A 12,140-nucleotide genomic window follows, 5' to 3' on the forward strand; every position below is an offset into this window, starting at 1 on the left:
GCATAATCGCCTAATTAACAAAAATTCACTAATTAAGTTTTTAACTAATTACCTGATGGCCCGTATTGCAATTTACAAATTTAGGCATGGAGTTCGCGAGGCGGATCCACTTAGAATTAATTCTCAGGATGACACCAGTTTCGAGATATTAATTCCCGAACTCTGCGGAGAAATGCATTGACGTTCCAGTTAATCTTGAGCTTCAATGCATGAAGTGACGTTTTGTTAAGAACCTCACTAAAACGCCAATGCATTTCTCCGCAAAGTTCTGGAATTATTATCTTGAAACTGGTGTCATCCCGAGAATTCGTTCCAAGTGGATCCGCCTTGCGAACTCCACGGCTACAATTTGTAAATTGCAATATGGGCCATCAGGAATTAGTTAAAAACTTAATTAGTGAATTTCTGTTAATTACTTAATTATGCATTTCAATTTTTTGTGCAAGTAATGTCCGCCTCTTCGAGTAGACCAGCTCATCAACTAGAATTGTCCTATCTGCGACAGGCAACCTTTAAGAAGTTTTGAAAGTGTTCGCTGAAACACCCTGTATATATGTATATATATATTGTAAGGAAGATGACGAACGTCGGCGCAGAGTCAGCAGCATCGGCAGCATCAAGCGCGCAGCAGAAGCTCGAGCGAAAGGACTGGGCTCGGTGCATCCTACGACCGGCTGTCGCTACGAACCCCAATAAATCCCCTTTATAAGTGGTGGAGCCGTGCTGGGTAACGTTCCACTCTACCATCCTGGAACTTCGTTCGCGGACGCTACCCTCTGCTATGCCGGACGCCGACCAGCAGACTCTTCCATCGCCACCCGTCCCTTGCGCTGGCACCGTTCGCCAGCGGGAACCTCCTATCTTCAGCGGAACCGAAGACAACGACGTTGAAGAGTGGCTGTCATCTTATGAACGGGTGAGCGTTCACAACAAATGGAATGACTCGGACAATATGGCTTACGTATCTTTCTATCTTGCGGGCGTCGCCAGTCTCTGGTTCAGGAATCATGAGAGGGATATCCGAATGTGGTCGGCGTTCAAGGCATCGATTACCAAAGTATTTGACCGACCCGCCGTCAGGATACTCCGAGCCGAGCAGCGTTTGCGTACACGCGCACAGGACACGGGTGAGACGTTCACCAGCTATATAGAAGACGTCCTCGATTTGTGCAGACCGTAGTGGTGGCTGGGGCAGCGGCGTAGGTGGTGGAAACCCTGGTCACAGCTGGAGCAACAGCGTAGGAGACAACAGCTGGAGCAGCATGGAACAGTGGTGACGGCTGGAGAAGTATGCACAGCAGTGGCGACTGGGGCCGCGGCGTAGGTGGTGGCAATCCTGGTCACAGCTGGAGAAGCGTCGACAAGTGGAGCAGCAACGTAGGAGGCAACAGCTGGAGCAGCATGAACAGTGGTGACGGCTGGAGCAGCATGGATAGCAGTCGCGACTGGGGTAGCGGCGTAGGTGGTGGCTACCCTAGTCACAGCTGGAGCAGTAGCGTAGGATGCGATAGATGGGGCAGTATACACAGCGCTGATGGCTGGTGCGGCAAAACCATAGCTAGCCGCTGGAGCCAACCCGTAGCCGAATCCAGTGCCAATGAAGCCAGCAAATGCGCTGGTGGCCAGAGCCAGGATGATGCAGGCACGGATCTAGAGTGTAACGGCAGGATAAAACATTTTGGGAGCTAAAGTCTTAATGTTAGGTTCAGGCATATTGTCATTTCCACTGTGTAATTTCTTGTATGCTCTTTTTCTGAGCGGCCAGTTTTTTTTTTTTTTTTTTGAATATAGAGCGCTATATTTTGTAGAATATTTTTCTATGATATCATATAATTGATTTTGACTTAAAGGGATGAAAATCCTGTTCTAGACAATGGTAGATGCAGATAATGTTGTTTCATATATATTATATATATATATATATTACGCATTATATATTCATGGTTCGGAATAGTACACAGAACCTCAGTGAAATGAACATCATGAGTAAGTGCCAAGTGAGAGATATTGGTGCTATTTAGCGAACGAAAACGTATATGTATGATGCAGATATTAAGCCTAGCGTATCCTTTAAACATGCCCAAGAAAGAAGAACAAGGTTTGAGAATCGGCAGAAATGATATACAGTTTGGCTTTTCGTGATACGTAAAGTGTGGTAACGCAATCAGCTGCTCATAAAAGATGAAGTGAGTAAATCGTAATGGTTCACCTAGCCATAAACGTTGCCGAAAGCACACATCGCGGAGCCTTGATCAAAGCTTATTCCTAATTAGACCGCATGTCTTACCATGGTTGCTATTTCTGCGCTGACGCTGTCCAGCAAACTGCTGTATCTCTAGAGTTGCGGAGCCTCTTTTATACACCACTCAGTCTCCTCTTGCGCGAAACACCAAACTTTGCTCTTGAAGAGTAAGCAAGAGAGAAGGGAATAAGAGAGGGCAAATCAATACATGCGACGAGAGAGAACCAAAAAAGAGGAAACGTGACGAGGGGGCTAACATGAAGCTGCAAGCGTGCACGCGACAAGGGCAAGATATCAGCATTTTCTCCTTCGCTAATTTGTACATCAGTTATTTTGCGCTACTTGTGTCTTGGAATGCAGCAAGAAGCGCGGAAGGCGAAAGACGCCTTGAATAACAAAGCGATCGCGATATGCTGAGACGATATGCATGGCAAGCAGGCATATGGCATATAAAACCTCTATACTCTATGCTCCCGTTAGTAGTCAAACTAGTGTCGTGCAAAAATGTTACAGAATTCCTAAACGCCCGCAAAAAATTATATAAAACCTCTATATACTTCACACCACGAATATCTAAATAAGCAAGTAGAGTTTTAAGTGAGCAATCCTGTGTGACGGGGTTTTGCCTGTTGTATTCGACAGGTGTTGAGGTGTAGATTTTACCGCAGTAAACGTAAGTCGTCCGCAGACATGATGTCTTTCCGAAGGGAAGCTTCAGCAGGCATGAGTTACGTAGATACGTCTCATAGCTGTACCCATCTGGCAACGAACGAAGGTGTCCGAATGTGTTCCGGATTTCTAAGTGTTACAGTAACTATATACGAGAACCTTGCTGCACATTTTTACAGCGTAAGCTGTTATAGGCTCATTCCAATAGTCGTTTCAGTTGGCGATGGCGGACACCGCCGGGGTGTCCGGTGTCCGTAGCCGCTTTCGCCGGGAATGAGAAAACAAAATACCCAGTGCCCGCCAGGATCAAACCCGGGCCCGCGGCGTGGGAGTCAGCTACACTACCACTGTGCCACGCAACTTTTTTTTTATATTTCCATGGCAACAACCAGATACAAAGTGGTACTTAAAAAACACAAAAACGCCAGGCTACTTTGTTTGAAGTAATGCGGTAAAATGTCATCATTTATGACAGTTCATCAAGTACACTGATCCAATGAGAATTTGCTGTTTATAGATCACAAACTGAGCCACGCAAAAGCTTGTTACCTTGCAGCGGAAAAATACCCTCTAATCGCGCCCTAGCTCGCGAGGAAACACGCGATGTGACGTGTGCACTGCATAGCGTCGACACATGCACACTTTGCATGGCGTTTTGCATATTATTACACCAGGTGGCGTGCCATGTAGTAGATGCACACGTAGCGGTATACAAGGTAGAAGGTTTGAGGAAGAAAAAGAAGTTTAAGGGGATCTATACAAAAATGCTAAAAAATTATACCTGATTGAATCAAGCTGGCTAGGTGGCTATGCCCTCACCACGTTTCAAAGGGGATGCCAATAAATTATCATTATCATCTTCATTAGCATCGTAGCCTGCCACTTGCCACGCGATGTGATATGCGCGCCGTGTAGTGTCGTTACGTGCACACTTTGAATTGCAGTTGTATAACAATGCACTAGATGGCACGCTATGTAGCAGTTGCATATGTATAGTGGTGCAGGGTATACAGAGAAGCTTTAAGGAAGAAAAAGATTATTAAGGAGTTGTATACGAAAATGCACGGATGAAAAACACGCATAGCATACCTGAATAAATCAAGCAAGCTAGGTTACTGTTACAGTCCCGTTTCAAAGGGAATGCCATTAAATCATCGTCATCATTATCATCAGTTTGCTTCTATGCTCCCGTTAGTAGTCAAACTAGTGTCATGCTATCAATAAAGATGTTACAGAATTCCTAAACCCAGCAAAAAATTATATAAAATATAAACTGGGTAGAATACGAGCTACTGTTTCAACAAAAATAGATGTCAATAAAATATTGCTCTTCCTCTATGAATGTACATATTATTACACGTGCTGGAAAGCAGGATTTAGGCGGCCTTCACACCGCCAACAGACAGAAGTCACTTGATAAAATTTGATCGCAATCATGGCTTCTTCAGTTTGAAACGCAACCAATTTCGGGAAGTTGGACCCTGACCAAATCTTCAGCTGCGAGTCGCAAAGCTGCTAAACCTATGACCGGCAAAAGTGAATGAGGTCGGAACACGCTGATGGTTATTTTACGCGGCTATGGTTGTGCAAGCGCACGTGAACTGCCGCAGTCGGGAGATATTTGGGTGTGGGGACTGGAAGGGCGCTTTCGCCGACGTGCTCATCGGTCGCGAATTGTGGACTTCTATCAGTCACCAGTGTGAACGCCGCCTTGTTCACGTACTATCGGCCAAAAAAGTCACAGGCCTGCGCGGCATACTCAGCACTGTCACAGCGTAAGTTGGTGGAGCAGCTCAAGAGTAGCTCCAATTTCGGCACCACGCACGCCAGGGTCTTCGCGACAAAGTCTCTTCGCCTCGTTTTGACGAGAATGATCTGAACTGTCCGCCCGGCGTCGACGGCGAGCTGCGGCTTGTAATGCTCTCTGCACAGCAGTCTGCTGAGGCCGATGATGCCTAACCGATGATGCACTAACCTATACGATTCGCTTCTGCAGCAGCGGTTCGTACCACCATAACGTGTACCGAAGAAGTATCCAGAATACATAGCGCACACCTAACATCGGAATCGCGTTGAATGCGAGCCTCGTCTGAATGACATCTCGTCGTCCGCGCCTGCGCACGCTGCGTTTGCAGGCATCTTAACTAGAAGGCGTCACCATACTGGCGGAGGCTGGGGATCGCTTTGTCTTTTTTTTTTTTATTGCGCGCCTTGTCTGAATCACATCTCGTACGTCATCTGCGCCTGCGAACGCTGCGTTTGCAGGCGCCTTACCTAGATGGCGCTACCATACTGGCGGAGGCTCGGGACGTCTGCATCTGTGCGCGTGCCTGGGAAGCATTTACAGCGCATTTTTCCGCTGCCCGGTAGCAAGCGCTTGCGTGGCTCAGTGGTAGGGTATCTGGCTTCCACGTAGTGGGCGCGGGTTCGATCCCGGCGGGTACCGGGTACTTCTTTTGCATTTCCGACGATAGCGGCTACGGTGCCCAACGGCGGTGGCGGCAGCGGCGGCGGACACCATCGCGACCCGAAACTGCTATTTGAATGAGCCCATTACACCTTACGCTGTAAAACGTTTACGAACCAAGGGATCTAACAAAAAGCTGAATATCTCCGCAACCTCATAACACAACCTGGTATTTCCATTTCGAACCTCTACTGGTGTATGTGAACAACATTATGATATATGGTTTTACTGGCTACATTTAAAGGCTGCTCGCATATTTAGCGTTTTCTGAGATCCCGTGGTACGTAAACGTTTTTGGCCGATAGTACATACGTAGCTTCCTTCAGGGTTTGGTGGTTGAAGACACGCCCTTTAACTGTGCATTGGGAGATAACCTGATGCACGGATTATTGGCCGAAACTAGTTAGTACGTACAATTGAAACAACTCGGATGCGCATTGAAATCAAAAGATATCTAAATTTAGGGGATTCACTGAATACGGCACTTTGAGAAGTACTCTATGGTCGCTTTCACGCGCAAAGCAATAAGACCGTATGTTGTCAAAGTTAATAGACTGCCAATCATCTACGAGAAGACGCACCGTTCTTTAGGAGTGATAATCGATCGAGACCTCTCCTGGAGTCCTCATATCTCCTACCTGAAAAAGAAGCTGGCGATGGTAGGTTCCTCGCGGGAAAGTCATGGGGTGCATCTGTGAGAGCGATGCTCCAACTCTATAACACACACTTCCTGGGTCTCCTACGCTATAGCTTACCTGTATTGAGTGGGACCGGTAAGACCAACCTCCATGCCCTCCAGTCTGTGCAAGCTCATGGTCTGCGAATATGTCTTGGCCTTCCCAGGTGTACATCCACGGCAGCAACAATAGCCATCGCGCATGACCACCCCATCAATACGTACAATCAAGTCGACGCTTTAAGCATGCACAACCGGCACGGCACTTCGCCCAACTTCCATCGCATCATCTCGCCTCCCTTCCTGCCGCTCGACCTCGTTCAGCGTTTAGCAGGATTATCGCCACCAACCATGGAACTTTACCGTCGAACTTCTCACCTGGAGGACGACCATCTCTATCACTGTGGTGCCTGCATCCAATCCAAGCCCTTCTTGTAATTCCCGGTGTCAAAAAGAAAATGGAGATGTCGTCATTCGCCCTCAACCAAACCGTGCTTTCATTCATGCATGAAAAGCACAGAGAACGCACCCACGTTTACACGGAAGGTTCTGTCTCCTCCAAAAGTTCAGCTGGAGCTGTGGTAATTCCCGTGAAATCTGTGACCATCCAATTCAAAACGTCTCACATTACAACATCGATGGCTGCAGAACTCGCAGCTATTTGTGCTGCTCTGGAATTTATTGGTCCCAAATCATCACAGTCATGGTCCATCTTTTGTGACTCGAAGGCAGCTCTCCAGTGCCTGCTGTCCCCTTTCCACCACGGACCTAACGCACAATTGTTCGCAGACATCCGACTACTTCACCATCACGCAACCCACAAGGGGCACAACATCATCTACCAGTGGATACCGGGTCACTGCGGAATTTCAGGAAATCACAGTGCGGATGACGCTGCCCGATCGGCTCACGATGGTGCCCCTATTGTATCAATAGCACTGTCGAGAACAGACGCAGCCACACAACTTCGTTCCCTCGCACGCGAGCTTACGCCGACTCTACGGAACAACAGTGATTTCAGCAAGGCACGCCTCCACAGATTGGATCCACGTCTGCAACCCCAGGGTTGCCACGAGCGGAAGCAACACTTATGTGCGCCTGTGGCTCGGCGTGGCATTCACGAACGCCTATTACTTCCGCATTAGAATTGCTGGCTGCCCTGCTTGCGACAACTGTGGCTGCGAGGAGACAATCAAGCACCTCCTCTGTGACTATCCCCGCTACAATGTGGCAAGAAAAGTGCTTGCGACTGCGCTTGGAAAACTGGCCTATCGGCCCCTCACAAAGGTAAAACTTTTAAGACACTGCTCTAGACAGGCTTCGGCACTCAAGGCCTTAAGGGCTCTGCTGAAGTTCTTAAGGGCTTGTGAATTGTGCGAACGGCTTTGAACGTTGTTGCGCGTAAGATCGCGTAATTTCGTGAATTTTCTTACATCACTTCTTTTTATTTGTTTGTTCTATCACCTTTTCTTCCCTGTACCCCTTTCCCCAGTACAGGGTATAGCAAGCCGGTATTTACACTGGCTAACCTCCTTGACTTTCTTTCCCTTTCTCTCTCTCTCTCTCTCTCTCTCGCACTTTTGCATTAAACTTAGAAATATTCTGGCAAAGAAAAAACACAAAATATGTGTGATATGAGAAATATAAGTGTAGCGTAATGAAAGTCGGCATCTTCATTCATTTTAGCCTTAAATTTTCGGCAGCGATACACGGGCAGGTGGCCTCTTTCTCGATAGTATAGCCGACACTACAGTATGCGTACCGGCGGCTTTTTCATAACAAACGCTGTTCGTAAAACAACTACTTGCGTAATTTTGTACTCTTTTGTAGTGGAAAGGTACAGGAGTCGAATTATAACTTCATAAATGTCGGAAATATTGGCAGCCTTAGGGAACGGGCTTTAAGCCATAGCTGTTTCAAGATTCAAGAACGAAATTGGTGTTTGTTTATTCTGCATCTTTTTAAGCATCCTATGTTTCCGCGTCTGTCCACGTAGTTTAAAGAGAGGTAATTTGCAACCGAGCAATGACATGCGAACTAAGTAGAATGTGAAACACAGCCAATAGGGCAATGCACGCACACATGCACGCACGCACACACACACACGCACAAGCACACTCATTGAGAGAGAGAGAAAGAAATAATACATAGGTGAAGTACAATTAACTCTGACTGTTACGTATTATCTTTACCATTTTAACTTATTGACTTTATTTCAGGAAGACGACATGCAGTGGCCGTCACAAAAGTGATGCCGCATACACAACTGGATCTCCGTAAGACGAAGCACGTAAACTTTATTTCCCAATCGATCAGATTCGAGTCCGGCGTCTTTTGAGTGGGTGTGGACGCCCGCTACGGACACGGTTCCGATACCTTGTCTCGTAGCGGCTTCTTCGGCTCGCTGGACGGCCCAGAGTTGTGCTGTCAGGTTCGAGCGGAGCACTGCGGTCTTCCAGCGCGACCGGAGGCTGGCGGTGGAAGGGAAGGAGGGATCGGCACTGTCCGAATTGTTTGTTAAGTCCTGACACTCCCATAACATGTGACTAAGCGTGACAACCTCGCCACATGGTGCACGCCATGTATGCACACATGTACACTACAAACAGATGCCATCTCCGTAAACATATGGTAATTTTCTACCTTACAATATACACATAGGACTCTCACAAAATAATGTCACTCAAAGAATCGTACTTGTACCCGATCGACTGATCGAGATCAAAGGTTCCAAGCAATAACGCCGCTATGTGAGACAGTGCTGCAGGACTCCGTGGTAATTTGAACTAAACGGCGTTTGTCGGGTAGCCGAAACTGGTTTCATGATTTCATTGCACCAAGCTCGTTGCACGATATTTCGGGAACTGAGACACCGACTTCGTGCTGATCATCTGCGGAACAACATAGCCCTTTATCACTCGTCCTATTTTAAGTGTGCAGCAAAAAAAAAAAAAAAGAGAGAGAATCCAGCACAACACAGTAAATTCTATGGTTCGTCAGCAAATGCTGCCGTGTATGTCTTGCCTAAAATTGCAAACTTCGTCAAGTTCACGACATAATTGTCTGAACAAGCTCCTGCCGTAAAAAAGAAGAAGAAGAAGAAAAACAATCAGAGCTGTCAGTTCTAGATTGTATGATAACAAACCATGGCACGTACGTGAAGAACCTTTCAAAATCTCATTATGATGCGCGGCCTGCTTCACGACCGCTTATCTCCCCGCTGCTCCATTTAGAGATGCTCCCGAGTGGGCAATAACGTGGAGCAAGGCCAGTACCGCGATCGTTCGATGCAATTAGTCGCATTCATTTCACCATTTTGCAGGCAACACACATGGAAAGCTATGGCTAGTGCAATTCTAATCAAATTTGAGAAGACATTTTGCATATATCTTTCTTCAGTGAATATATACGCGCTATTACCAGTGTACGCTTCGCGTACTGTAGCATATTTCTTTTTTTTTGCGAATTCTCTCGTGGTAAACTTTTACTTGTTTATTCTTTCCAAACTCACGTATAAAAAGCTCTCCACAAACGCCCAAATTCAGCAGTTGGGTCGAAAGCAGCAGTCCACCTACTGTCACCATAGTAAGCGCAAACTGAACGTGGAGTGTGGCAACGTAACATACATCCGAAGGTGATCAATATGAATATTAATCCGGATACGGACACACATTGTTCATATTCATTACAGCATGATGATATTCATGCTTAACTTAGTGCTGAAAAAATATGTGTGTGTATGTGTGTGCGCGCGCGTGCGTGCGTGCGTGCCTGTGTGTGTGTGAGAAATCCGCGTTGACAACACAACAGATTTATTACAGACGTATTGGCGGGGACCGGCCTTTATTAGGAAGGGTTTATTATGCGGAAGGAAAGCTTTCTAGCATATTTTTTGATGCAACATTGCGCAAACATTTGTTCGCTACGAAATAATTAGGGTGCGTGGTTCAATGCATAGGTAACAGTTGAAAGAAATTGTGACAACGCACAGTAGGAGTGTAGGGCGTGTTCTGATGCGTGTCGAAAGTAGTACTTAATTATGGGGATTTACGCACCAAAACCACGAACTAATTATGAGGCATGCCATAGTGGGGGACTCCGGAATAATTTAGACCACCTGAGGTTCTCTAACGTGGACCTAAATCTAAGTACATGGGTGTTTTCGCATTTAGCCCCCATCGAAATTTGGCCGCCATGGTCGGGATTCGATCCTGCGACCTCGTGTTTGGCAGCTGAACACCATAGCCACTAAGCAACCACGGCGGGTGTCCGAAGTAGTGTAACACAATCGTAGACTTGCTGGTATTCAAGAAGCACGCATTTCTGAAGTCATATCCTATAAATGTACGAAGAAAATTCTGCAGTAGACAGATCACACATTGCGGATCTGGTTCAACTAGTTATAACAGGTAAGTCATAGGAGTGTGCGGAATAAAAGTAATCTGGGGTGCTATGCAGGATGCGCCGAGTTTCTCGTTCGCACGAGTTTTACCCCAGTTTGCTCCATAGAAGTCAGTGAAAGGAGATAGCAAGGAACGTGCAAAAACAACAGGCAAAACGAAATGTCGAGATAAAGCCGCGTATGACAACATGAGCGCACCCTGCGCGGCACAGTGATTCCGTGCTTCAAGCACAGAAGACTGCGCAACAAAACGCGCCAGCGCCGCGTGTTGTTATCAACGTACTATCGCAACTTAGCAATACCGTCACACTCCCGCTGTCTATCTGCACACTTGCCGTGAGCCGTTTGCCACGCCTTTCTCGGGCGCGTCAAGGGCGTGCCTCCTCTTTCGGGCATTATCTGTCTATGCTCCTTCGAATGCGAATGGGGCACATGCGGTGCATTCTTGCACCTGCACTTTTCCTTAATCGAGTACTTTCATATACAACAAATAAAATAACGAACGTTTTATTTCTTAAAGTATCAGTTTTTCGTTTTGAATGCTATAAATTTCTGATGACAAACGGAGATCGAGTGAATCATTAAATTTTGCACTTATTTGCCGCGAGTGGCGACAGTGAGGTGAAAACTTACAAGCGGATACATTCTAGAGGGTCGCACGCACGAGGGAGTTAATACGGTGAGCAGTCGCCAGGTGCGCTGCAGTGCTATGTTCGATTAAGTCAGTCATGACAATGATCTGTCCATTCCCTGTCTATTAGGGGAATGGCAACGCAGCGCTGCGGCATGACTGTTCACCGCAGGTGCTTCACTGAGCGGCTAATAAGGCCGCCGCTTTACCAACTGAAACGACACTCTAGCCACAGAGACGGGAGCAACGGCTGTATCCTGTCGCTTCAAAATGGCTGTGCGGTATTCTGGGGTCCGTAGTGACGCAGCACAGTGAAAATGCGCCAGTTTATCTGCGTGCGCGAAGCTTCCGCGATGCATTGCGATGAAGAGAGTGCTGCCCAGCGACACAATACATTGCTTGTTATCGCTTGCCCAGTGAAGGTGCCTCCTTGCGCATGTACGCAGAATTTCACTGTTTTGTTCACTCCAATGTGCTTGCCGATTGCCTCTACTGCTGAGCTAACAGCGATCGCAGATGGATATCGCAACGACAGCGCAGCAGTCGCATTTTGGCGGGTGAGGGCTCTTGTGTAGAGTTAGGAAATTAGACTTCGAACGCAGGAAGGTGTTGCAACTGTTTAGTGTGCCGTGCTTGTGATGAAAAAATGCCATCGCACAGGTTCTAAATGCGAGCGTTTCAAGACGCTGACCGTGTTTGCGACACTGCGGCTCTGATACATCACCGATGACCGAGCAGCCATCTCAAACGACAGCTGCGATACGTTGTCGTTGGAAAACACTACGCACTGCTCAGCATCATCGTCCACCACGGCACATCGACGCCTTGCAAGCAGTTATAGTGGCGTGCAGATAAATATTTCCTATGCACTAAATCGCCTCAATGCAAGCAATGAAACAGTGTTGTGGGGCCATGACAGCGCAAGAAGATATATGCATAAGCCAGCGAAAGTCGACGCTTTGTTTTTGATAATGGTGCTCAGTACATCACCGATAACAGTGCGTTTTGCGTGTGTTATTTCGGCGGTCAAAATTGCAGATGCCTCTCTGTTCC

This window comes from Dermacentor silvarum, chromosome 3 (genome assembly GCF_013339745.2).
Source record: "Dermacentor silvarum isolate Dsil-2018 chromosome 3, BIME_Dsil_1.4, whole genome shotgun sequence".
NCBI classification, from domain to species: Eukaryota; Metazoa; Arthropoda; class Arachnida; order Ixodida; family Ixodidae; genus Dermacentor; species Dermacentor silvarum.